Source organism: Channa argus, unplaced genomic scaffold (assembly GCF_033026475.1).
Source record: "Channa argus isolate prfri unplaced genomic scaffold, Channa argus male v1.0 Contig067, whole genome shotgun sequence".
NCBI classification, from domain to species: Eukaryota; Metazoa; Chordata; class Actinopteri; order Anabantiformes; family Channidae; genus Channa; species Channa argus.
Genome location: NW_027125286.1, coordinates 129,597 through 154,083, shown reverse-complemented (window position 1 = coordinate 154,083; position 24,487 = coordinate 129,597). Strand labels below are relative to the sequence as shown.

At 43.6% G+C, this 24,487-nt stretch overlaps 26 non-coding genes across 26 annotated transcripts; all 26 read right to left on the bottom strand.

The window, feature by feature from the left end:
- Window positions 1–131: 131 nt before the first annotated feature.
- On the bottom strand, window positions 132–204 carry trnav-cac (transfer RNA valine (anticodon CAC)). The gene has a single exon. It is a non-coding gene; the product is annotated as a tRNA-Val (tRNA).
- Window positions 205–426: 222 nt separating this feature from the next.
- trnav-aac (transfer RNA valine (anticodon AAC)) lies at window positions 427–499 on the bottom strand. Its single transcript has one exon. It is a non-coding gene; the product is annotated as a tRNA-Val (tRNA).
- A 1,032-nt stretch (window positions 500–1,531) lies between these two features.
- On the bottom strand, window positions 1,532–1,604 carry trnav-cac (transfer RNA valine (anticodon CAC)). The gene has a single exon. It is a non-coding gene; the product is annotated as a tRNA-Val (tRNA).
- A 1,594-nt stretch (window positions 1,605–3,198) lies between these two features.
- trnav-cac (transfer RNA valine (anticodon CAC)) lies at window positions 3,199–3,271 on the bottom strand. Its single transcript has one exon. It is a non-coding gene; the product is annotated as a tRNA-Val (tRNA).
- Window positions 3,272–4,320: 1,049 nt separating this feature from the next.
- trnav-cac (transfer RNA valine (anticodon CAC)) lies at window positions 4,321–4,393 on the bottom strand. The gene has a single exon. It is a non-coding gene; the product is annotated as a tRNA-Val (tRNA).
- A 222-nt stretch (window positions 4,394–4,615) lies between these two features.
- trnai-aau (transfer RNA isoleucine (anticodon AAU)) lies at window positions 4,616–4,688 on the bottom strand. The gene has a single exon. It is a non-coding gene; the product is annotated as a tRNA-Ile (tRNA).
- Window positions 4,689–5,720: 1,032 nt separating this feature from the next.
- Window positions 5,721–5,793, bottom strand: trnav-cac (transfer RNA valine (anticodon CAC)). The gene has a single exon. It is a non-coding gene; the product is annotated as a tRNA-Val (tRNA).
- Window positions 5,794–6,015: 222 nt separating this feature from the next.
- Window positions 6,016–6,088, bottom strand: trnav-aac (transfer RNA valine (anticodon AAC)). Its single transcript has one exon. It is a non-coding gene; the product is annotated as a tRNA-Val (tRNA).
- A 1,022-nt stretch (window positions 6,089–7,110) lies between these two features.
- Window positions 7,111–7,183, bottom strand: trnav-cac (transfer RNA valine (anticodon CAC)). Its single transcript has one exon. It is a non-coding gene; the product is annotated as a tRNA-Val (tRNA).
- A 222-nt stretch (window positions 7,184–7,405) lies between these two features.
- On the bottom strand, window positions 7,406–7,478 carry trnav-aac (transfer RNA valine (anticodon AAC)). Its single transcript has one exon. It is a non-coding gene; the product is annotated as a tRNA-Val (tRNA).
- A 1,032-nt stretch (window positions 7,479–8,510) lies between these two features.
- Window positions 8,511–8,583, bottom strand: trnav-cac (transfer RNA valine (anticodon CAC)). Its single transcript has one exon. It is a non-coding gene; the product is annotated as a tRNA-Val (tRNA).
- A 1,594-nt stretch (window positions 8,584–10,177) lies between these two features.
- Window positions 10,178–10,250, bottom strand: trnav-cac (transfer RNA valine (anticodon CAC)). Its single transcript has one exon. It is a non-coding gene; the product is annotated as a tRNA-Val (tRNA).
- A 1,059-nt stretch (window positions 10,251–11,309) lies between these two features.
- On the bottom strand, window positions 11,310–11,382 carry trnav-cac (transfer RNA valine (anticodon CAC)). Its single transcript has one exon. It is a non-coding gene; the product is annotated as a tRNA-Val (tRNA).
- Window positions 11,383–12,216: 834 nt separating this feature from the next.
- Window positions 12,217–12,289, bottom strand: trnav-cac (transfer RNA valine (anticodon CAC)). Its single transcript has one exon. It is a non-coding gene; the product is annotated as a tRNA-Val (tRNA).
- A 214-nt stretch (window positions 12,290–12,503) lies between these two features.
- Window positions 12,504–12,576, bottom strand: trnav-aac (transfer RNA valine (anticodon AAC)). Its single transcript has one exon. It is a non-coding gene; the product is annotated as a tRNA-Val (tRNA).
- Window positions 12,577–13,625: 1,049 nt separating this feature from the next.
- On the bottom strand, window positions 13,626–13,698 carry trnav-cac (transfer RNA valine (anticodon CAC)). Its single transcript has one exon. It is a non-coding gene; the product is annotated as a tRNA-Val (tRNA).
- A 222-nt stretch (window positions 13,699–13,920) lies between these two features.
- Window positions 13,921–13,993, bottom strand: trnav-aac (transfer RNA valine (anticodon AAC)). The gene has a single exon. It is a non-coding gene; the product is annotated as a tRNA-Val (tRNA).
- A 1,032-nt stretch (window positions 13,994–15,025) lies between these two features.
- trnav-cac (transfer RNA valine (anticodon CAC)) lies at window positions 15,026–15,098 on the bottom strand. The gene has a single exon. It is a non-coding gene; the product is annotated as a tRNA-Val (tRNA).
- A 222-nt stretch (window positions 15,099–15,320) lies between these two features.
- On the bottom strand, window positions 15,321–15,391 carry trnav-aac (transfer RNA valine (anticodon AAC)). The gene has a single exon. It is a non-coding gene; the product is annotated as a tRNA-Val (tRNA).
- A 1,138-nt stretch (window positions 15,392–16,529) lies between these two features.
- Window positions 16,530–16,602, bottom strand: trnav-cac (transfer RNA valine (anticodon CAC)). The gene has a single exon. It is a non-coding gene; the product is annotated as a tRNA-Val (tRNA).
- A 214-nt stretch (window positions 16,603–16,816) lies between these two features.
- trnav-aac (transfer RNA valine (anticodon AAC)) lies at window positions 16,817–16,889 on the bottom strand. Its single transcript has one exon. It is a non-coding gene; the product is annotated as a tRNA-Val (tRNA).
- A 4,216-nt stretch (window positions 16,890–21,105) lies between these two features.
- trnav-cac (transfer RNA valine (anticodon CAC)) lies at window positions 21,106–21,178 on the bottom strand. The gene has a single exon. It is a non-coding gene; the product is annotated as a tRNA-Val (tRNA).
- Window positions 21,179–21,400: 222 nt separating this feature from the next.
- trnav-aac (transfer RNA valine (anticodon AAC)) lies at window positions 21,401–21,473 on the bottom strand. The gene has a single exon. It is a non-coding gene; the product is annotated as a tRNA-Val (tRNA).
- A 1,032-nt stretch (window positions 21,474–22,505) lies between these two features.
- On the bottom strand, window positions 22,506–22,578 carry trnav-cac (transfer RNA valine (anticodon CAC)). Its single transcript has one exon. It is a non-coding gene; the product is annotated as a tRNA-Val (tRNA).
- A 1,431-nt stretch (window positions 22,579–24,009) lies between these two features.
- On the bottom strand, window positions 24,010–24,082 carry trnav-cac (transfer RNA valine (anticodon CAC)). Its single transcript has one exon. It is a non-coding gene; the product is annotated as a tRNA-Val (tRNA).
- Window positions 24,083–24,296: 214 nt separating this feature from the next.
- On the bottom strand, window positions 24,297–24,369 carry trnav-aac (transfer RNA valine (anticodon AAC)). Its single transcript has one exon. It is a non-coding gene; the product is annotated as a tRNA-Val (tRNA).
- Between the last annotated feature and the right edge of the window lie 118 nt (window positions 24,370–24,487).

The following is a 24,487-nucleotide window of genomic DNA, read 5'->3' as shown; positions in this document are numbered from 1 at the left end:
TTTTTGTCTCTTTTGTCTATTTGTGCCATTCTGTGATTTCAGGTTGTTTTACTGAGCAAGCATTCGTAAGAACTTAGTCAACCCACTGACACAGCTTGAGTGTGCATGTCATCTTAAAATAACAACAATAGTGTTTCTGCCTGGTTTTGAACCAGGGACCTTTCGCGTGTGAGGCCAACGTGATAACCGCTACACCACAGAAACCGGCCACTTTGACAAACTTCTTCAGAGCGTAGCTTCCCAGCAAAGTGAATAAAACAGTCGCGGAAGATTACTTCTAAGGGGCTTTGGGATGACAAGATCTTTATGGAACTTTGTAGTACTAAAACCAAAAGTGTTGCCTTTCGCATTGTTAGAACTGAGACAACCTCTTTTACAAGACACTCCAACCAGGCTGACTGTGCAGATAATAATGGACAGCAACAGTGTTTCTGCCTGGTTTCGAACCAGGGACCTTTCGCGTGTTAGGCGAATGTGATAACCACTACACTACAGAAACTGGCCACGTAGGGTGTCAATTCCAGAGGGTAGCATCTAACCACAAAGCGACACATCATCATGCAAGGTCGACTCTAAGAGGTTTTCAAACCTCCTAGTGCACAATAGGTACTTTCTCAGCTTAATGGGGACCATGCTCATATGTAGAGGCTGATCGGTCCAACGCTATGCCAGTGCAGTGTGGAGAGGAGATTGAGACTCTTGTAATTGACATCCTAGGGCTGCTGCTGCAAGTGCAGCTATTTATCGTGGTCGTGGTCGGCTTGTCCAAACAAAGGCTGTTTAGAAATTGGTTCTTAACTTTCTTCAGTAGTCTCGCATAACCCTTTTTCGACATGCTGTTTGCCATATCGCGTGCACCAAGAATAGGGAATGCAATGCAGGAAAGGGACTCCTCAACAGATAGTCAAAACTGAAATTGAACGACGACTATTGCAACTTTAGCCAGTAATCATTCCACTGCAATTGAACTGTATACATGCCGGACATTCAAATGCACTATACTGTTTACATGCTGCTTTTTTTGTACCTTTGGCACACTTGACTGTACTGTACTGTAAAATAGTATACAATAGGTTTACTGGTCGGCACTATCTTAGGTTTTTTGTCCTGTCCTGTGTTATTTTGTGTTGTCCGTCTACACTGTCTGTCTGTACTGTTTTTCATCTGCACTGTTTACACTAGGTTGAACTCGATGCACTTTACATAGTTTGTGCTGTTTTGTAGCACCTTGGTTCTGGAGGAACGTTATCTCGTTTCTACTGTGTACTGTGTACCACTGTGTATAGTAGAAATGACAATAAAAGCCACTTGACTTGACTTGACTTGACTTGACTTAATCGTCCGCTCTGTCAAAGACACACAGCCTTTATTCAGCGACTACCCAGGCGTAATCTTTTGTTTTTTTGTCTCTTTTGTCTATTTGTGCCATTCTGTGATTTCAGGTTGTTTTACTGAGCAAGCATTCGTAAGAACTTAGTCAACCCACTGACACAGCTTGAGTGTGCATGTCATCTTAAAATAACAACAAGAGTGTTTCTGCCTGGTTTCGAACCAGGGACCTTTCGCGTGTGAGGCAAACGTGATAACCGCTACACCACAGAAACCGGCCACTTTGACAAACTTCTTCAGAGCGTAGCTTCCCAGCAAAGTGAATAAAACAGTCGCGGAAGATTACTTCTAAGGGGCTTTGGGATGACAAGATCTTTATGGAACTTTGTAGTACTAAAACCAAAAGTGTTGCCTTTCGCATTGTTAGAACTGAGACAACCCCTTTTACAAGACACTCCAACCAGGCTGACTGTGCAGATAATAATGGACAGCAACAGTGTTTCTGCCTGGTTTCGAACCAGGGACCTTTCGCGTGTTAGGCGATTCCAGAGGGTAGTATCTAACCACAAAGCGACACATCATCATGCAAGGTCGACTCTAAGGGGCTTTCAAACCTCCTAGTGCACAATAGGTACTTTCTCAGCTTAATGGGGACCATATGCTCATATGTAGAGGCTGATCGGTCCAACACTATGCCAGTGCAGTGTGGAGAGGAGATTGAAGCTCTTGTAATTGACATCCTAGGGCTGCTTCTGCAAGCGCAGCTATTTATCATGGGAGAAAGTCTCAATTTCGATTAATAGTATGTGGTCGGCTTGTCCAAACTAAGGCTGTTTAGAAATTGGTTCTTAACTTTCTTCAGTAGTCTCGCATAACCCTTTTTCGACATGCTGTTTGCCATATCGCGTGCACCAAGAATAGGGCATGCAATGCAGGAAAGGGACTCCTCAACAGATAGTCAACACTGAAATTGAACGACCACTATTGCAACTTTAGCCAGTAATCATTCCACTGCAATTGCACTTTATACATGCCGGACATTCAAATGCAGTATACTGTTTACATGCTGCTTTTTTTGCACCTTTGGCACACTTGACTGTACTGTACTGTAAAATAGTACACAATAGGTTTACTGGTCGGCACTGTCTTAGGTTTTGTGTCCTGTCCTGTGTTATTTTGTGTTGTCCATCTACACTGTCTGTCATTACTGTTTTTCATCTGCACTGTTTGCACTAGGTTGAACTCGATGCACTTTACATAGCTTGTGTTGTTTTGTAGCACCTTGGTTCTGGAGGAACGTTATCTCGTTTCTACTGTGTACTGTGTACCACTGTGTATAATAGAAATGACAATAAAAGCCACTTGAATTGACTTGACTTAATCGTCCGCTCTGTCAAAGACACACAGCCTTTATTCAGCGACTACCCTGGCGTAATCTTTTGTTTTTTTGTCTCTTTTGTCTATTTGTGCCATTCTGTGATTTCAGGTTGTTTTACTGAGCAAGCATTCGTAAGAACTTAGTCAACCCACTGACACAGCTTGAGTGTGCATGTCATCTTAAAATAACAACAATAGTGTTTCTGCCTGGTTTCGAACCTGGGACCTTTCGCGTGTGAGGCAACGTGATAACCGCTACACCACAGAAACCGGCCACTTTGACAAACTTCTTCAGAGCGTAGCTTCCCAGCAAAGTGAATAAAACAGTCACGGAAGATTACTCCTAAGGGGCTTTGGGATGAGAAGATCTTTATGGAACTTTGTAGTACTAAAACCAAAAGTGTTGCCTTTCTCATTGTTAGAACTGAGACAACCCCTTTTACAAGACACTCCAACCAGGCTGACTGTGCAGATAATAATAGACAGCAACCGTGTTTCTGCCTGGTTTCGAACCAGGGACCTTTCGCGTGTGAGGCAAACGTGATAACCGCTACACCACAGAAACCGGCCACGTAGGGTGTCAATTCCAGAGGGTAGCATCTAACCACAAAGCGACACATCATCATGCAAGGTCGACTCTAAGGGGCTTTCAAACCTCCTAGTGCACAATAGGTACTTTCTCAGCTTAATGGGGACCATGCTCATATGTAGAGGCTGATCGGTCCAACGCTATGCCAGTGCAGTGTGGAGAGGAGATTGAAGCTCTTGTAATTGACATCCTAGGGCTGCTGCTGCAAGTGCAGCTATTTATCATGGGAGAAATTCTCTATTTCGATTAATAGTATGTGGTCGGCTTGTCCAAACTAAGGCTGTTTAGAAATTGGTTCTTAACTTTCTTCAGTAGTCTCGCATAACCCTTTTTCGACATGCTGTTTGCCATATCGCGTGCACCAAGAATAGGGAATGCAATGCAGGAAAGGGACTCCTCAACAGATAGTCAAAACTGAAATTGAACGACGACTATTGCAACTTTAGCCAGTAATCATTCCACTGCAATTGCACTGTATACATGCCGGACATTCAAATGCACTATACTGTTTACATGCTGCTTTTTTTGTACCTTTGGCACACTTGACTGTACTGTACTGTAAAATAGTATACAATAGGTTTACTGGTCGGCACTATCTTAGGTTTTTTGTCCTGTCCTGTGTTATTTTGTGTTGTCCGTCTACACTGTCTGTCTGTACTGTTTTTCATCTGCACTGTTTACACTAGGTTGAACTCGATGCACTTTACATAGTTTGTGTTGTTTTGTAGCACCTTGGTTCTGGAGGAACGTTATCTCGTTTCTACTGTGTACTGTGTACCACTGTGTATAGTAGAAATGACAATAAAAGCCACTTGACTTGACTTGACTTAATCGTCCGCTCTGTCAAAGACACACAGCCTTTATTCAGCGACTACCCTGGCGTAATCTTTTGTTTTTTTGTCTCTTTTGTCTATTTGTGCCATTCTGTGATTTCAGGTTGTTTTACTGAGCAAGCATTCGTAAGAACTTAGTCAACCCACTGACACAGCTTGAGTGTGCATGTCATCTTAAAATAACAACAAGAGTGTTTCTGCCTGGTTTCGAACCAGGGACCTTTCGCGTGTGAGGCGAACGTGATAACCGCTACACCACAAAAACCGGCCACCTTGACAAACTTCTTAAGAGCGTAGCTTCCCAGCAAAGTGAATAAAACAGTCGCGGAAGATTACTCCTAAGGGGCTTTGGGATGACAAGATCTTTATGGAACTTTGTAGTACTAAAACCAAAAGTGTTGCCTTTCTCATTGTTAGAACTGAGACAACACCTTTTACAAGACACTCCAACCAGGCTGACTGTGCAGATAATAATGGACAGCAACAGTGTTTCTGCCTGGTTTCGAACCAGGGACCTTTCGCGTATTAGGCGAATGTGATAACCACTACACTACAGAAACTGGCCACGTAGAGTGGCACTTTCAGAGGGTAGCATCTAACCACAAAGCGACACATCATCATGCAAGGTCGACTCTAAGGGGCTTTCAAACCTCCTAGTGCACAATAGGTACTTTCTCAGCTTAATGGGGACCATGCTCATATGTAGAGGCTGATCGGTCCAACGCTATGCCAGTGCAGTGTGGAGAGGAGATTGAGACTCTTGTAATTGACATCCTAGGGCTGCTGCTGCAAGTGCAGCTATTTATCGTGGTCGTGGTCGGCTTGTCCAAACAAAGGCTGTTTAGAAATTGGTTCTTAACTTTCTTCAGTAGTCTCGCATAACCCTTTTTCGACATGCTGTTTGCCATATCGCGTGCACCAAGAATAGGGAATGCAATGCAGGAAAGGGACTCCTCAACAGATAGTCAAAACTGAAATTGAACGACGACTATTGCAACTTTAGCCAGTAATCATTCCACTGCAATTGAACTGTATACATGCCGGACATTCAAATGCACTATACTGTTTACATGCTGCTTTTTTTGTACCTTTGGCACACTTGACTGTACTATACTGTAAAATAGTATACAATAGGTTTACTGGTCGGCACTATCTTAGGTTTTTTGTCCTGTCCTGTGTTATTTTGTGTTGTCCGTCTACACTGTCTGTCTGTACTGTTTTTCATCTGCACTGTTTACACTAGGTTGAACTCGATGCACTTTACATAGTTTGTGCTGTTTTGTAGCACCTTGGTTCTGGAGGAACGTTATCTCGTTTCTACTGTGTACTGTGTACCACTGTGTATAGTAGAAATGACAATAAAAGCCACTTGACTTGACTTGACTTGACTTGACTTAATCGTCCGCTCTGTCAAAGACACACAGCCTTTATTCAGCGACTACCCTGGCGTAATCTTTTGTTTTTTTGTCTCTTTTGTCTATTTGTGCCATTCTGTGATTTCAGGTTGTTTTACTGAGTAAGCATTCGTAAGAACTTAGTCAACCCACTGACACAGCTTGAGTGTGCATGTCATCTTAAAATAACAACAAGAGTGTTTCTGCCTGGTTTCGAACCAGGGACCTTTCGCGTGTGAGGCAAACGTGATAACCGCTACACCACAGAAACCGGCCACTTTGACAAACTTCTTCAGAGCGTAGCTTCCCAGCAAAGTGAATAAAACAGTCGCGGAAGATTACTTCTAAGGGGCTTTGGGATGACAAGATCTTTATGGAACTTTGTAGTACTAAAACCAAAAGTGTTGCCTTTCGCATTGTTAGAACTGAGACAACCCCTTTTACAAGACACTCCAACCAGGCTGACTGTGCAGATAATAATGGACAGCAACAGTGTTTCTGCCTGGTTTCGAACCAGGGACCTTTCGCGTGTTAGGCGAATGTGATAACCACTACACTACAGAAACTGGCCACGTAGAGTGGCACTTTCAGAGGGTAGCATCTAACCACAAAGCGACACATCATCATGCAAGGTCGACTCTAAGGGGCTTTCAAACCTCCTAGTGCACAATAGGTACTTTCTCAGCTTAATGGGGACCATGCTCATATGTAGAGGCTGATCGGTCCAACGCTATGCCAGTGCAGTGTGGAGAGGAGATTGAAGCTCTTGTAATTGACATCCTAGGGCTGCTGCTGCAAGTGCAGCTATTTATCGTGGTCGTGGTCGGCTTGTCCAAACAAAGGCTGTTTAGAAATTGGTTCTTAACTTTCTTCAGTAGTCTCGCATAACCCTTTTTCGACATGCTGTTTGCCATATCGCGTGCACCAAGAATAGGGAATGCAATGCAGGAAAGGGACTCCTCAACAGATAGTCAAAACTGAAATTGAACGACGACTATTGCAACTTTAGCCAGTAATCATTCCACTGCAATTGAACTGTATACATGCCGGACATTCAAATGCACTATACTGTTTACATGCTGCTTTTTTTGTACCTTTGGCACACTTGACTGTACTGTACTGTAAAATAGTATACAATAAGTTTACTGGTCGGCACTATCTTAGGTTTTTTGTCCTGTCCTGTGTTATTTTGTGTTGTCCGTCTACACTGTCTGTCTGTACTGTTTTTCATCTGCACTGTTTACACTAGGTTGAACTCGATGCACTTTACATAGTTTGTGTTGTTTTGTAGCACCTTGGTTCTGGAGGAACGTTATCTCGTTTCTACTGTGTACTGTGTACCACTGTGTATAATAGAAATGACAATAAAAGCCACTTGAATTGACTTGACTTAATCGTCCGCTCTGTCAAAGACACACAGCCTTTATTCAGCGACTACCCTGGCGTAATCTTTTGTTTTTTTGTCTCTTTTGTCTATTTGTGCCATTCTGTGATTTCAGGTTGTTTTACTGAGCAAGCATTCGTAAGAACTTAGTCAACCCACTGACACAGCTTGAGTGTGCATGTCATCTTAAAATAACAACAATAGTGTTTCTGCCTGGTTTTGAACCAGGGACCTTTCGCGTGTGAGGCCAACGTGATAACCGCTACACCACAGAAACCGGTCACTTTGACAAACTTCTTCAGAGCGTAGCTTCCCAGCAAAGTGAATAAAACAGTCGCGGAAGATTACTTCTAAGGGGCTTTGGGATGACAAGATCTTTATGGAACTTTGTAGTACTAAAACCAAAAGTGTTGCCTTTCGCATTGTTAGAACTGAGACAACCTCTTTTACAAGACACTCCAACCAGGCTGACTGTGCAGATAATAATGGACAGCAACAGTGTTTCTGCCTGGTTTCGAACCAGGGACCTTTCGCGTGTTAGGCGAATGTGATAACCACTACACTACAGAAACTGGCCACGTAGGGTGTCAATTCCAGAGGGTAGCATCTAACCACAAAGCGACACATCATCATGCAAGGTCGACTCTAAGAGGTTTTCAAACCTCCTAGTGCACAATAGGTACTTTCTCAGCTTAATGGGGACCATGCTCATATGTAGAGGCTGATCGGTCCAACGCTATGCCAGTGCAGTGTGGAGAGGAGATTGAGACTCTTGTAATTGACATCCTAGGGCTGCTGCTGCAAGTGCAGCTATTTATCGTGGTCGTGGTCGGCTTGTCCAAACAAAGGCTGTTTAGAAATTGGTTCTTAACTTTCTTCAGTAGTCTCGCATAACCCTTTTTCGACATGCTGTTTGCCATATCGCGTGCACCAAGAATAGGGAATGCAATGCAGGAAAGGGACTCCTCAACAGATAGTCAAAACTGAAATTGAACGACGACTATTGCAACTTTAGCCAGTAATCATTCCACTGCAATTGAACTGTATACATGCCGGACATTCAAATGCACTATACTGTTTACATGCTGCTTTTTTTGTACCTTTGGCACACTTGACTGTACTGTACTGTAAAATAGTATACAATAGGTTTACTGGTCGGCACTATCTTAGGTTTTTTGTCCTGTCCTGTGTTATTTTGTGTTGTCCGTCTACACTGTCTGTCTGTACTGTTTTTCATCTGCACTGTTTACACTAGGTTGAACTCGATGCACTTTACATAGTTTGTGCTGTTTTGTAGCACCTTGGTTCTGGAGGAACGTTATCTCGTTTCTACTGTGTACTGTGTACCACTGTGTATAGTAGAAATGACAATAAAAGCCACTTGACTTGACTTGACTTGACTTGACTTAATCGTCCGCTCTGTCAAAGACACACAGCCTTTATTCAGCGACTACCCAGGCGTAATCTTTTGTTTTTTTGTCTCTTTTGTCTATTTGTGCCATTCTGTGATTTCAGGTTGTTTTACTGAGCAAGCATTCGTAAGAACTTAGTCAACCCACTGACACAGCTTGAGTGTGCATGTCATCTTAAAATAACAACAAGAGTGTTTCTGCCTGGTTTCGAACCAGGGACCTTTCGCGTGTGAGGCAAACGTGATAACCGCTACACCACAGAAACCGGCCACTTTGACAAACTTCTTCAGAGCGTAGCTTCCCAGCAAAGTGAATAAAACAGTCGCGGAAGATTACTTCTAAGGGGCTTTGGGATGACAAGATCTTTATGGAACTTTGTAGTACTAAAACCAAAAGTGTTGCCTTTCGCATTGTTAGAACTGAGACAACCCCTTTTACAAGACACTCCAACCAGGCTGACTGTGCAGATAATAATGGACAGCAACAGTGTTTCTGCCTGGTTTCGAACCAGGGACCTTTCGCGTGTTAGGCGATTCCAGAGGGTAGTATCTAACCACAAAGCGACACATCATCATGCAAGGTCGACTCTAAGGGGCTTTCAAACCTCCTAGTGCACAATAGGTACTTTCTCAGCTTAATGGGGACCATATGCTCATATGTAGAGGCTGATCGGTCCAACACTATGCCAGTGCAGTGTGGAGAGGAGATTGAAGCTCTTGTAATTGACATCCTAGGGCTGCTTCTGCAAGCGCAGCTATTTATCATGGGAGAAAGTCTCAATTTCGATTAATAGTATGTGGTCGGCTTGTCCAAACTAAGGCTGTTTAGAAATTGGTTCTTAACTTTCTTCAGTAGTCTCGCATAACCCTTTTTCGACATGCTGTTTGCCATATCGCGTGCACCAAGAATAGGGCATGCAATGCAGGAAAGGGACTCCTCAACAGATAGTCAACACTGAAATTGAACGACCACTATTGCAACTTTAGCCAGTAATCATTCCACTGCAATTGCACTTTATACATGCCGGACATTCAAATGCAGTATACTGTTTACATGCTGCTTTTTTTGCACCTTTGGCACACTTGACTGTACTGTACTGTAAAATAGTACACAATAGGTTTACTGGTCGGCACTGTCTTAGGTTTTGTGTCCTGTCCTGTGTTATTTTGTGTTGTCCATCTACACTGTCTGTCATTACTGTTTTTCATCTGCACTGTTTGCACTAGGTTGAACTCGATGCACTTTACATAGCTTGTGTTGTTTTGTAGCACCTTGGTTCTGGAGGAACGTTATCTCGTTTCTACTGTGTACTGTGTACCACTGTGTATAATAGAAATGACAATAAAAGCCACTTGAATTGACTTGACTTAATCGTCCGCTCTGTCAAAGACACACAGCCTTTATTCAGCGACTACCCTGGCGTAATCTTTTGTTTTTTTGTCTCTTTTGTCTATTTGTGCCATTCTGTGATTTCAGGTTGTTTTACTGAGCAAGCATTCGTAAGAACTTAGTCAACCCACTGACACAGCTTGAGTGTGCATGTCATCTTAAAATAACAACAATAGTGTTTCTGCCTGGTTTCGAACCTGGGACCTTTCGCGTGTGAGGCAACGTGATAACCGCTACACCACAGAAACCGGCCACTTTGACAAACTTCTTCAGAGCGTAGCTTCCCAGCAAAGTGAATAAAACAGTCACGGAAGATTACTCCTAAGGGGCTTTGGGATGAGAAGATCTTTATGGAACTTTGTAGTACTAAAACCAAAAGTGTTGCCTTTCTCATTGTTAGAACTGAGACAACCCCTTTTACAAGACACTCCAACCAGGCTGACTGTGCAGATAATAATAGACAGCAACCGTGTTTCTGCCTGGTTTCGAACCAGGGACCTTTCGCGTGTGAGGCAAACGTGATAACCGCTACACCACAGAAACCGGCCACGTAGGGTGTCAATTCCAGAGGGTAGCATCTAACCACAAAGCGACACATCATCATGCAAGGTCGACTCTAAGGGGCTTTCAAACCTCCTAGTGCACAATAGGTACTTTCTCAGCTTAATGGGGACCATGCTCATATGTAGAGGCTGATCGGTCCAACGCTATGCCAGTGCAGTGTGGAGAGGAGATTGAAGCTCTTGTAATTGACATCCTAGGGCTGCTGCTGCAAGTGCAGCTATTTATCATGGGAGAAATTCTCTATTTCGATTAATAGTATGTGGTCGGCTTGTCCAAACTAAGGCTGTTTAGAAATTGGTTCTTAACTTTCTTCAGTAGTCTCGCATAACCCTTTTTCGACATGCTGTTTGCCATATCGCGTGCACCAAGAATAGGGAATGCAATGCAGGAAAGGGACTCCTCAACAGATAGTCAAAACTGAAATTGAACGACGACTATTGCAACTTTAGCCAGTAATCATTCCACTGCAATTGCACTGTATACATGCCGGACATTCAAATGCACTATACTGTTTACATGCTGCTTTTTTTGTACCTTTGGCACACTTGACTGTACTGTACTGTAAAATAGTATACAATAGGTTTACTGGTCGGCACTGTCTTAGGTTTTTTGTCCTGTCCTGTGTTATTTTGTGTTGTCCGTCTACACTGTCTGTCTGTACTGTTTTTCATCTGCACTGTTTACACTAGGTTGAACTCGATGCACTTTACATAGTTTGTGTTGTTTTGTAGCACCTTGGTTCTGGAGGAACGTTATCTCGTTTCTACTGTGTACTGTGTACCACTGTGTATAGTAGAAATGACAATAAAAGCCACTTGACTTGACTTGACTTGACTTGACTTAATCGTGCGCTCTGTCAAAAACACACAGCCTTTATTCAGCGACTACCCTGGCGTAATCTTTTGTTTTTTTGTCTCTTTTGTCTATTTGTACCATTCTGTGATTTCAGTTTGTTTTACTGAGCAAGCATTCGTAAGAAATTGGTCAACCCACTGACACAGCTTGAGTGTGCATGTCATCTTAAAATAACAACAATAGTGTTTCTGCCTGGTTTCGAACCAGGGACCTTTCGCATGTGAGGCGAACGTGATAACCGCTACACCACAGAAACCGGCCACTTTCACAAACTTCTTCAGAGCGTAGCTTCCCAGCAAAGTGAATAAAACAGTCGCGGAAGATTACTTCTAAGGGGCTTTGGGATGACAAGATCTTTATGGAACTTTGTAGTACTAAAACCAAAAGTGTTGCCTTTCGCATTGTTAGAACTGAGACAACCCCTTTTACAAGACACTCCAACCAGGCTGACTGTGCAGATAATAATAGACAGCAATCGTGTTTCTGCCTGGTTTCGAACCAGGAACCTTTCGCGTGTGAGGCTACGTGATAACCGCTACACCACAGAAACCGGCCACGTAGGGTGTCAATTCCAGAGGGTAGCATCTAACCACAAAGCGACACATCATCATGCAAGGTCGACTCTAAGGGGCTTTCAAACCTCCTAGTGCACAATAGGTACTTTCTCAGCTTAATGGGGACCATGCTCATATGTAGAGGCTGATCGGTCCAACGCTATGCCAGTGCAGTGTGGAGAGGAGATTGAAGCTCGATGCACTTTACATAGTTTGTGTTGTTTTGTAGCACCTTGGTTCTGGAGGAACGTTATCTCGTTTCTACTGTGTACTGTGTACCACTGTGTATAGTAGAAATGACAATAAAAGCCACTTGACTTGACTTGACTTGACTTGACTTAATCGTCCGCTCTGTCAAAGACACACAGCCTTTATTCAGCGACTACCCTGGCGTAATCTTTTGTTTTTTTGTCTCTTTTGTCTATTTGTGCCATTCTGTGATTTCAGGTTGTTTTACTGAGCAAGCATTCGTAAGAACTTAGTCAACCCACTGACACAGCTTGAGTGTGCATGTCATCTTAAAATAACAACAATAGTGTTTCTGCCTGGTTTCGAACCAGGGACCTTTCGCGTGTGAGGCGAACGAGATAACCGCTACACCACAGAAACCGGCCACTTTGACAAACTTCTTCAGAGCGTAGCTTCCCAGCAAAGTGAATAAAACAGTCGCGGAAGATTACTTCTAAGGGGCTTTGGGATGACAAGATCTTTATGGAACTTTGTAGTACTAAAGCCAAAAGTGTTGCCTTTCGCATTGTTAGAACTGAGACAACCCCTTTTACAAGACACTCCAACCAGGCTGACTGTGCACCGACAGCAACAGTGTTTCTGCCTGGTTTCGAACCAGGGACCTTTCGCGTGTTAGGCGAATGTGATAACCACTACACTACAGAAACTGGCCACGTAGGGTGTCAATTCCAGAGGGTAGTATCTAACCAAAAAGCGACACATCATCATGCAAGGTCGACTCTAAGGGGCTTTCAAACCTCCTAGTGCACAATAGGTACTTTCTCAGCTTAATGGGGACCATGCTCATATGTAGAGGCTGATCGGTCCAACGCTATGCCAGTGCAGTGTGGAGAGGAGATTGAAGCTCTTGTAATTGACATCCTAGGGCTGCTTCTGCAAGCGCAGCTATTTATCATGGGAGAAAGTCTCAATTTCGATTAATAGTATGTGGTCGGCTTGTCCAAACTAAGGCTGTTTAGAAATTGGTTCTTAACTTTCTTCAGTAGTCTCGCATAACCCTTTTTCGACATGCTGTTTGCCATATCGCGTGCACCAAGAATAGGGAATGTAATGCAGGAAAGGGACTCTTCAACAGATAGTCAAAACTGAAATTGAACGACGACTATTGCAACTTTAGCCAGTAATCATTCCACTGCAATTGCACTGTATACATGCCGGACATTCAAATGCACTATACTGTTTACATGCTGCTTTTTTTGTACATTTGGCACACTTGACTGTAATGTACTGTAAAATAGTATACAATAGGTTTACTGGTCGGCACTATCTTAGGTTTTTTGTCCTTTCCTGTGTTATTTTGTGTTGTCCGTCTACACTGTCTGTCTGTACTGTTTTTCATCTGCACTGTTTACACTAGGTTGAACTCGATGCACTTTACATAGTTTGTGTTGTTTTGTAGCACCTTGGTTCTGGAGGAACGTTATCTCGTTTCTACTGTGTACTGTGTACCACTGTGTATAGTAGAAATGACAATAAAAGCCACTTGACTTGACTTGATTTAATCGTCCGCTCTGTCAAAGACACACAGCCTTTATTCAGCGACTACCCTGGCGTAATCTTTTGTTTTTTTGTCTCTTTTGTCTATTTGTGCCATTCTGTGATTTCAGGTTGTTTTACTGAGCAAGCATTCGTAAGAACTTAGTCAACCCACTGACACAGCTTGAGTGTGCATGTCATCTTAAAATAACAACAATAGTGTTTCTGCCTGGTTTCGAACCAGGGACCTTTCGCGTGTGAGGCGAACATGATAACTGCTACACCACAGAAACCGGCCACTTTGACAAACTTCTTCAGAGCGTAGCTTCCCAGCAAAGTGAATAAAACAGTCGCGGAAGATTACTCCTAAGGGGCTTTGGGATGAGAAGATCTTTATGGAACTTTGTAGTACTAAAACCAAAAGTGTTGCCTTTCTCATTGTTAGAACTGAGACAACCCCTTTTACAAGACACTCCAACCAGGCTGACTGTGCAGATAATAATAGACAGCAACAGTGTTTCTGCCTGGTTTTGAATCAGGGACCTTTCGCGTGTTAGGCGAATGTGATAACCACTACACTACAGAAACTGGCCACGTAGGGTGTCAATTCCAGAGGGTAGCATCTAACCACAAAGCGACACATCATCATGCAAGGTCGACTCTAAGGGGCTTTCAAACCTCCTAGTGCACAATAGGTACTTTCTCAGCTTAATAGGGACCATGCTCATATGTAGAGGCTGATCGGTCCAACGCTATACCAGTGCAGTGTGGAGAGGAGATTGAAGCTCTTGTAATTGACATCCTAGGGCTGCTGCTGCAAGTGCAGCTATTTATCGTGGTCGTGGTCGGCTTGTCCAAACAAAGGCTGTTTAGAAATTGGTTCTTTACTTTCTTCAGTAGTCTCGCATAACCCTTTTTGGACATGCTGTTTGCCATATCGCGTGCACCAAGAATAGGGAATGCAATGCAGGAAAGGGACTCCTCAACAGATAGTCAAAACTGAAATTGAACGACGACTATTGCAACTTTAGCCAGTAATCATTCCACTGCAATTGCACTGTATACATGCCGGACATTCAAATGCACTATACTGTTTACATGCTGCTTTTTTTGTACCTTTGGCACACTTGACTGTACTGTACTGTAAAATAGTATACAATAGGTTTACTGGTCGGCACTATCTTAGGTTTTTTGTCCTGTCCTGTGTTATTTTGTGTTGTCCGTCTACACTGTCTGTCTATACTGTTTTTCATCTGCACTGTTTACACTAGGTTGAACTCGATGCACTTTACATAGTTTGTGTTGTTTTGTAGCACCTTGGTTCTGGAGGAACGTTATCTCGTTTCTACTGTGTACTGTGTACCACTGTGTATAGTAGAAATGACAATAAAAGCCACTTGACTTGACTTGACTTGACTTGACTTAATCGTACGCTCTGTCAAAGACACACAGCCTTTATTCAGCGACTACCCTGGCGTAATCTTTTGTTTTTTTGTCTCTTTTGTCTATTTGTGCCATTCTGTGATTTCAGGTTGTTTTACTGAGCAAGCATTCGTAAGAACTTAGTCAACCCACTGACACAGCTTGAGTGTGCATGTCATCTTAAAATAACAACAATAGTGTTTCTGCCTGGTTTCGAACCAGGGACCTTTCGCGTGTGAGGCGAACGTGATAACCGCTACACCACAGAAACCGGCCACTTTGACAAACTTCTTCAGAGCGTAGCTTCCCAGCAAAGTGAATAAAACAGTCGCGGAAGATTACTTCTAAGGGGCTTTGGGATGACAAGATCTTTATGGAACTTTGTAGTACTAAAACCAAAAGTGTTGCCTTTCGCATTGTTAGAACTGAGACAACCCCTTTTACAAGACACTCCAACCAGGCTGACTGTGCAGATAATAATGGACAGCAACAGTGTTTCTGCCTGGTTTCGAACCAGGGACCTTTCGCGTGTTAGGCGAATGTGATAACCACTACACTGTATACATGCCGGACATTCAAATGCACTATACTGTTTACATGCTGCTTTTTTTGTACCTTTGGCACACTTGACTGTACTGTACTGTAAAATAGTATACAATAGGTTTACTGGTCGTCACTATCTTAGGTTTTTTGTCCTGTCCTGTGTTATTTTACAAGGTCGACTCTAAGGGGCTTTCAAACCTCCTAGTGCACAATAGGTACTTTCTCAGCTTAATGAGGACCATATGCTCATATGTAGAGGCTGATCGGTCCAACACTATGCCAGTGCAGTGTGGAGTGGAGATTGAAGCTCTTGTAATTGACATCCTAGGGCTGCTTCTGCAAGCGCAGCTATTTATCATGGGAGAAAGTCTCAATTTCGATTAATAGTATGTGGTCGGCTTGTCCAAACTAAGGCTGTTTAGAAATTGGTTCTTAACTTTTTTCAGTAGTCTCGCATAACCCTTTTTCGACATGCTGTTTGCCATATCGCGTGCACCAAGAATAGGGCATGCAATGCAGGAAAGGGACTCCTCAACAGATAGTCAACACTGAAATTGAACGACGACTATTGCAACTTTAGCCAGTAATCATTCCACTGCAATTGCACTTTATACATGCCGGACATTCAAATGCAGTATACTGTTTACATGCTGCTTTTTTTGCACCTTTGGCACACTTGACTGTACTGTACTGTAAAATAGTATACAATAGGTTTACTGGTCGGCACTGTCTTAGGTTTTGTGTCCTGTCCTGTGTTATTTTGTGTTGTCCATCTACACTGTCTGTCATTACTGTTTTTCATCTGCACTGTTTGCACTAGGTTGAACTCGATGCACTTTACATAGCTTGTGTTGTTTTGTAGCACCTTGGTTCTGGAGGAACGTTATCTCGTTTCTACTGTGTACTGTGTACCACTGTGTATAGTAGAAATGACAATAAAAGCCACTTGACTTGACTTGACTTAATCGTCCGCTCTGTCAAAGACACACAGCCTTTATTCAGCGACTACCCTGGCGTAATCTTTTGTTTTTTTGTCTCTTTTGTCTATTTGTGCCATTCTGTGATTTCAGGTTGTTTTACTGAGCAAGCATTCGTAAGAACTTAGTCAACCCACTGACACAGCTTGAGTGTGCATGTCATCTTAAAATAACAACAGGAGTGTTTCTGCCTGGTTTCGAACCAGGGACCTTTCGCGTGTGAGGCGAACGTGATAACCGCTACACCACAGAAACCGGCCACTTTGACAAACTTCTTCAGAGCGTAGCTTCCCAGCAAAGTGAATAAAACAGTCGCGGAAGATTACTCCTAAGGGGCTTTGGTCTGAGAAGATCTTTATGGAACTTTGTAGTACTAAAACCAAAAGTGTTGCCTTTCGCATTGTTAGAACTGAGACAACCCCTTTTACAAGACACTCCAACCAGGCTGACTGTGCACTGACAGCAACAGTGTTTCTGCCTGGTTTCGAACCAGGGACCTTTCGCGTGTTAGGCGAATGTGATAACCACTACACTACAGAAACTGGCCACGTAGGGTGTCAATTCCAGAGGGTAGCATCTAACCACAAAGCGACACATCATCATGCAAGGTCGACTCTAAGAGGTTTTCAAACCTCCTAGTGCACAATAGGTACTTTCTCAGCTTAATGGGGACCATGCTCATATGTAGAGGCTGATCGGTCCAACGCTATGCCAGTGCAGTGTGGAGAGGAGATTGAAGCTCTTGTAATTGACATCCTAGGGCTGCTGCTGCAAGTGCAGCTATTTATCATGGGAGAAATTCTCTATTTCGATTAATAGTATGTGGTCGGCTTGTCCAAACTAAGGCTGTTTAGAAATTGGTTCTTAACTTTCTTCAGTCTTCTTTTCCTTTCGGCTGCTCCCTTTCAGGGGTCGCCACAGCGAATCATGTGCCTCCATCTAACTCTGTCCTCTGCATCCTCTTCTCTCACACCAACTAACTTCATGTCCTCCCTCACTACATCCATAAATCTCCTCTTTGGTCTTCCTCTAGACCTCCTGCCTGGCAGCTCCAACCTCAGCATCCTTCTACCGATATACTCACAGTTTCTCCTCTGAACATGTCCAAACCACCTCAATCTGGCCTCTCTGACTTTATCTCCAAAACATCTAACATGAGCTGTCCCTCTGATGTACTCATTCCTGATCCTGTCCATCCTCGTCACTCCCAAAGAGAACCTCAACATCTTAAGCTCTGCAACCTCCAGCTCTGCCTCCTGTCTTTTCTTCAGTGCAACAGTCTCTAAGCCGAACAACATTGCTGGTCTCACCACCGTCTTGAACACCTTTCCTTTCATTCTCGCTGATACTCTTTTATCACACAACACACCTGACACTTTTCTCCACCCGTTCCAACCTGCCTGCACTCGCCTCTTCACCTCTTTTCCACACTCACCGTTGCTCTGAACCGTTGACCCTAAATACTTAAAGTCCTGCACCTTCTTCACCTCTGCTCCCTGTAACCTCACCGTTCCACCTGGGTCCCTCTCATTCACACACATGTATTCTGTCTTGCTGCGGCTAAGCTTCATTCCTCTGTTTTCCAGAGCAGACCTCCACTTCTCTAGATTTTCCTCCACCTGCTCCCTGCTCTCACTACAAATAACAATGTCATCTGCAAACATCATAGTCCAGGGAGATTCTTGTCTAACCTCATCTGTCAGTCTGTCCATCACCAGAGCAAACAAGAAGGGGCTCAAAGCCGATCCTTGATGCAGACCCACCTCCACCTTGAACTCCTCTGTCACACCTACAGCACACCTCACCACTGTCTTACAGCTCTCATACATGTCCTGCACCACTCTAACATACTTCTCTGCCACTCCAGACGTCCTCATACAATACCACAGCTCCTCTCTCGGCACCCTGTCATACGCTTTTTCTAAATCTACGAAGACACAATGCAACTCCCTATGACCCTCTCTGTACTTCTCCATCAGCGTCCTCAAAGCAAATACTGCATCTGTTGTACTCTTTCTAGGCATGAAACCATATTGCTGCTCACAAATGTTCACCTCTGCCCTTAGCCGAGCTTCCACTACTCTTTCCCACAACTTCATTGTGTGACTCATCAGCTTTATTCCTCTGTAGTTGCCACAGCTCTGCGCATCTCCCTTGTTCTTAAAAATTGGTACCAGTACACTTTTCCTCCAGTCCTCTGGCATCCTCTCACTCTCCAAGATCTTGTTAAACAAACTAGTCAAAAACTCTACTGCCACCTCTCCTAGACACTTCCATACCTCCACAGGTATGTCATCAGGACCAACTACCTTTCCACTCTTCATCCTCTTCAATGTCCTCCTCACTTCACTCTTACTAATCTTTGCTACTTCCTGCTTCACAACAGTCACCTCTTCTACTCTTCGTTCCCTTTCATTTTCCTCGTTCATCAACTCTTCAAAGTACTCCTTCCATCTTCCCATCACACTACTGGCACCTGTCAATACATTTCCATCCTTATCTTTAATCACCCTAACCTGCTGCACATCCTTTCCATCTCTATCTCTTTGTCTGGCCAACCTGTACAAATCCACCTCTCCCTCTTTAGTGTCCAACCTAGCATACAAGTCCTCATATGCTCTTTGTTTGGCCTTTGCCACCTCTATCTTCACCTTACGCTGTATCTCCCTGTACTCCTGTCTACTCTCTTCAGTCCTCTCAGTGTCCCACTTCTTCTTAGCTAACCTCTTTCTCTGTATACACTCCTGAACTGCCTCGTTCCACCACCAAGTCTCCTTGTCCGCTTTCCTCTTTCCAGATGACACACCGAGTACCCTCCTACCTGTCTCCCTGATCAAATTAGCTGTAGTAGTCCAGTCATCTGGAAGCACCTCCAAACCACCCAGAGTCTGTCTCAGCTCCTCCCTGAAAACTAAACGACATTCTTCCTTTTTCAACTTCCACCACTTCGTCCTCTGCTCTGCCTTAATCCTCCTTATCTTCCTCACCACCAGCATCATTTTGCACACCACCATCCTGTGTTGTCTGGCTACACTCTCCCCTACCAATGCTTTACAGTCACTGATCTCTTTCAGATTACAACGTCTACATAAGATGTAGTCTACCTGAGTGCTTCTCCCTCCGCTCTTGTACGTCACCCTATGTTCCTGCCTCTTCTGAAAGAAAGTGTTTACTACAGCCATTTCCATTCTCTTTGCAAAGTCAACCACCATCTGACCTTCTGCGTTCCTGTCCTGAACACCAAACCTGCCCATAACAGTCTCATCACCTCTGTTCCCTTCACCTACATGCCCATTGAAATCTGCACCAATGACAACTCTCTCACCTCTGGGGATGCTCTGCATCACTTCATCTAACTCACTCCAGAATTTCTCCTTCTCTTCTAACTCACATCCTACCTGTGGGGCATAACCACTCACAACATTGAACATCACCCCTTCAACTTCCAGCTTCAGGCTCATCAACCTGTCTGATACTCTTTTCACCTCTAGAACATTCCTCACAAAATCCTCTTTCAATATAACTCCTACTCCATTTCTCTTCCTATCTGACCCATGGTAAAACAACTTGAACCCTGCTCCTAAGCTTCTAGCCTTGCTACCTTTCCACCTGGTCTCCTGGACACACAGTATGTCCACCTTCCTTCTCTGCATCATGTCGATCAACTCCCTAGCCTTCCCTGTCATAGTACCAACATTCAAAGTCCCTACTGTCAGTCCTACATTCTTAGCTTTCCTCTTCTCTCTCTGCTTACGAACACACCTTCCTCCTCTTCTTCTTCGTCTTCGACCAACAGTAGTCCAATTTCCACCGGTACCCTGTAGGTCAACAGCACCGGTGGCGGTCGTTGTTGACCCGGGCCCCGACCGATCCGGTATGGAAGCCTTTGTCACGATTCGCATGTTTGATTTGGCATGTGTTTTACGTCGGATGCCCTTCCTGCCACAACCCTCTGCATTTATCCAGACTTGGGACTGGCACAAGAAGACACTGGCTTGTGCCCCCTTGCGGTTACATTTCTTAACTTTCTTCAGTAGTCTCGCATAACCCTTTTTCGACATGCTGTTTGCCATATCGCGTGCACCAAGAATAGAGAATGCAATGCAGGAAAGGGACTCCTCAACAGATAGTCAAAACTGAAATTGAACGACGAGTATTGCAACTTTAGCCAGTAATCATTCCACTGCAATTGCACTGTATACATGCCGGACATTCAAATGCACTATACTGTTTACATGCTGCTTTTTTTTGTACCTTTGGCACACTTGACTGTACTGTACTGTAAAATAGTATACAATAGGTTTACTGGTCGGCACTATCTTAGGTTTTTTGTCCTGTCCTGTGTTATTTTGTGTTGTCCGTCTACACTGTCTGTCTGTACTGTTTTTCATCTGCACTGTTTACACTAGGTTGAACTCGATGCACTTTACATAGTTTGTGTTGTTTTGTAGCAACTTGGTTCTGGAGGAACGTTATCTCGTTTCTACTGTGTACTGTGTACCACTGTGTATAGTAGAAATGACAATAAAAGCCACTTGACTTGACTTGACTTGACTTGACTTAATCGTACGCTCTGTCAAAGACACACAGCCTTTATTCAGCGACTACCCTGGCGTAATCTTTTGTTTTTTTGTCTCTTTTGTCTATTTGTGCCATTCTGTGATTTCAGGTTGTTTTACTGAGCAAGCATTCGTAAGAACTTAGTCAACCCACTGACACAGCTTGAGTGTGCATGTCATCTTAAAATAACAACAACAGTGTTTCTGCCTGGTTTCGAACCAGGGACCTTTCGCGTGTGAGGCGAACGTGATAACCGCTACACCACAGAAACCGGCCACTTTGACAAACTTCTTCAGAGCGTAGCTTCCCAGCAAAGTGAATAAAACAGTCGCGGAAGATTACTCCTAAGGGGCTTTGGGATGACAAGATCTTTATGGAACTTTGTAGTACTAAAACCAAAAGTGTTGCCTTTCTCATTGTTAGAACTGAGACAACCCCTTTTACAAGACACTCCAACCAGGCTGACTGTGCAGATAATAATGGACAGCAACAGTGTTTCTGCCTGGTTTCGAACCAGGGACCTTTCGCGTGTTAGGCGAATGTGATAACCACTACACTACAGAAACTGGCCACGTAGGGTGGCACTTTCAGAGGGTAGCATCTAACCACAAAGCGACACATCATCATGCAAGGTCGACTCTAAGGGGCTTTCAAACCTCCTAGTGCACAATAGGTACTTTCTCAGCTTAATGGGGACCATGCTCATATGTAGAGGCTGATCGGTCCAACGCTATGCCAGTGCAGTGTGGAGAGGAGATTGAAGCTCTTGTAATTGACATCCTAGGGCTGCTGCTGCAAGTGCAGCTATTTATCGTGGTCGTGGTCGGCTTGTCCAAACAAAGGCTGTTTAGAAATTGGTTCTTAACTTTCTTCAGTAGTCTCGCATAACCCTTTTTCGACATGCTGTTTGCCATATCGCGTGCACCAAGAATAGGGAATGCAATGCAGGAAAGGGACTCCTCAACAGATAGTCAAAACTGAAATTGAAAGACGACTATTGCAACTTTAGCCAGTAATCATTCCACTGCAATTGAACTGTATACATGCCGGACATTCAAATGCACTATACTGTTTACATGCTGCTTTTTTTGTACCTTTGGCACACTTGACTGTACTGTACTGTAAAATAGTATACAATAGGTTTACTGGTCGGCACTATCTTAGGTTTTTTGTCCTGTCCTGTGTTATTTTGTGTTGTCCGTCTACACTGTCTGTCTATACTGTTTTTCATCTGCACTGTTTACACTAGGTTGAACTCGATGCACTTTACATAGTTTGTGTTGTTTTGTAGCACCTTGGTTCTGGAGGAACGTTATCTCGTTTCTACTGTGTACTGTGTACCACTGTGTATAGTAGAAATGACAATAAAAGCCACTTGACTTGACTTGACTTGACTTGACTTAATCGTCCGCTCTGTCAAAGACACACAGCCTTTATTCAGCGACTACCCTGGCGTAATCTTTTGTTTTTTTGTCTCTTTTGTCTATTTGTGCCATTCTGTGATTTCAGGTTGTTTTACTGAGCAAGCATTCGTAAGAACTTAGTCAACCCACTGACACAGCTTGAGTGTGCATGTCATCTTAAAATAACAACAATAGTGTTTCTGCCTGGTTTCGAACCAGGGACCTTTCGCGTGTGAGGCGAACGTGATAACCGCTACACCACAGAAACCGGCCACTTTGACAAACTTCTTCAGAGCGTAGCTTCCCAGCAAAGTGAATAAAACAGTCGCGGAAGATTACTTCTAAGGGGCTTTGGGATGACAAGATCTTTATGGAACTTTGTAGTACTAAAACCAAAAGTGTTGCCTTTCGCATTGTTATAACTGAGACAACCCCTTTTACAAGACACTCCAACCAGGCTGACTGTGCAGATAATAATGGACAGCAACAGTGTTTCTGCCTGGTTTCGAACCAGGGACCTTTCGCGTGTTAGGCAAATGTGATAACCACTACACTGTATACATGCCGGACATTCAAATGCACTATACTGTTTACATGCTGCTTTTTTTGTACCTTTGGCACACTTGACTGTACTGTACTGTAAAATAGTATACAATAGGTTTACTGGTCGTCACTATCTTAGGTTTTTTGTCCTGTCCTGTGTTATTTTACAAGGTCGACTCTAAGGGGCTTTCAAACCTCCTAGTGCACAATAGGTACTTTCTCAGCTTAATGAGGACCATATGCTCATATGTAGAGGCTGATCGGTCCAACACTATGCCAGTGCAGTGTGGAGTGGAGATTGAAGCTCTTGTAATTGACATCCTAGGGCTGCTTCTGCAAGCGCAGCTATTTATCATGGGAGAAAGTCTCAATTTCGATTAATAGTATGTGGTCGGCTTGTCCAAACTAAGGCTGTTTAGAAATTGGTTCTTAACTTTTTTCAGTAGTCTCGCATAACCCTTTTTCGACATGCTGTTTGCCATATCGCGTGCACCAAGAATAGGGCATGCAATGCAGGAAAGGGACTCCTCAACAGATAGTCAACACTGAAATTGAACGACGACTATTGCAACTTTAGCCAGTAATCATTCCACTGCAATTGCACTTTATACATGCCGGACATTCAAATGCAGTATACTGTTTACATGCTGCTTTTTTTGCACCTTTGGCACACTTGACTGTACTGTACTGTAAAATAGTATACAATAGGTTTACTGGTCGGCACTGTCTTAGGTTTTGTGTCCTGTCCTGTGTTATTTTGTGTTGTCCATCTACACTGTCTGTCATTACTGTTTTTCATCTGCACTGTTTGCACTAGGTTGAACTCGATGCACTTTACATAGCTTGTGTTGTTTTGTAGCACCTTGGTTCTGGAGGAACGTTATCTCGTTTCTACTGTGTACTGTGTACCACTGTGTATAGTAGAAATGACAATAAAAGCCACTTGACTTGACTTGACTTAATCGTCCGCTCTGTCAAAGACACACAGCCTTTATTCAGCGACTACCCTGGCGTAATCTTTTGTTTTTTTGTCTCTTTTGTCTATTTGTGCCATTCTGTGATTTCAGGTTGTTTTACTGAGCAAGCATTCGTAAGAACTTAGTCAACCCACTGACACAGCTTGAGTGTGCATGTCATCTTAAAATAACAACAGGAGTGTTTCTGCCTGGTTTCGAACCAGGGACCTTTCGCGTGTGAGGCGAACGTGATAACCGCTACACCACAGAAACCGGCCACTTTGACAAACTTCTTCAGAGCGTAGCTTCCCAGCAAAGTGAATAAAACAGTCGCGGAAGATTACTCCTAAGGGGCTTTGGGATGAGAAGATCTTTATGGAACTTTGTAGTACTAAAACCAAAAGTGTTGCCTTTCGCATTGTTAGAACTGAGACAACCCCTTTTACAAGACACTCCAACCAGGCTGACTGTGCACTGACAGCAACAGTGTTTCTGCCTGGTTTCGAACCAGGGACCTTTCGCGTGTTAGGCGAATGTGATAACCACTACACTACAGAAACTGGCCACGTAGGGTGTCAATTCCAGAGGGTAGCATCTAACCACAAAGCGACACATCATCATGCAAGGTCGACTCTAAGAGGTTTTCAAACCTCCTAGTGCACAATAGGTACTTTCTCA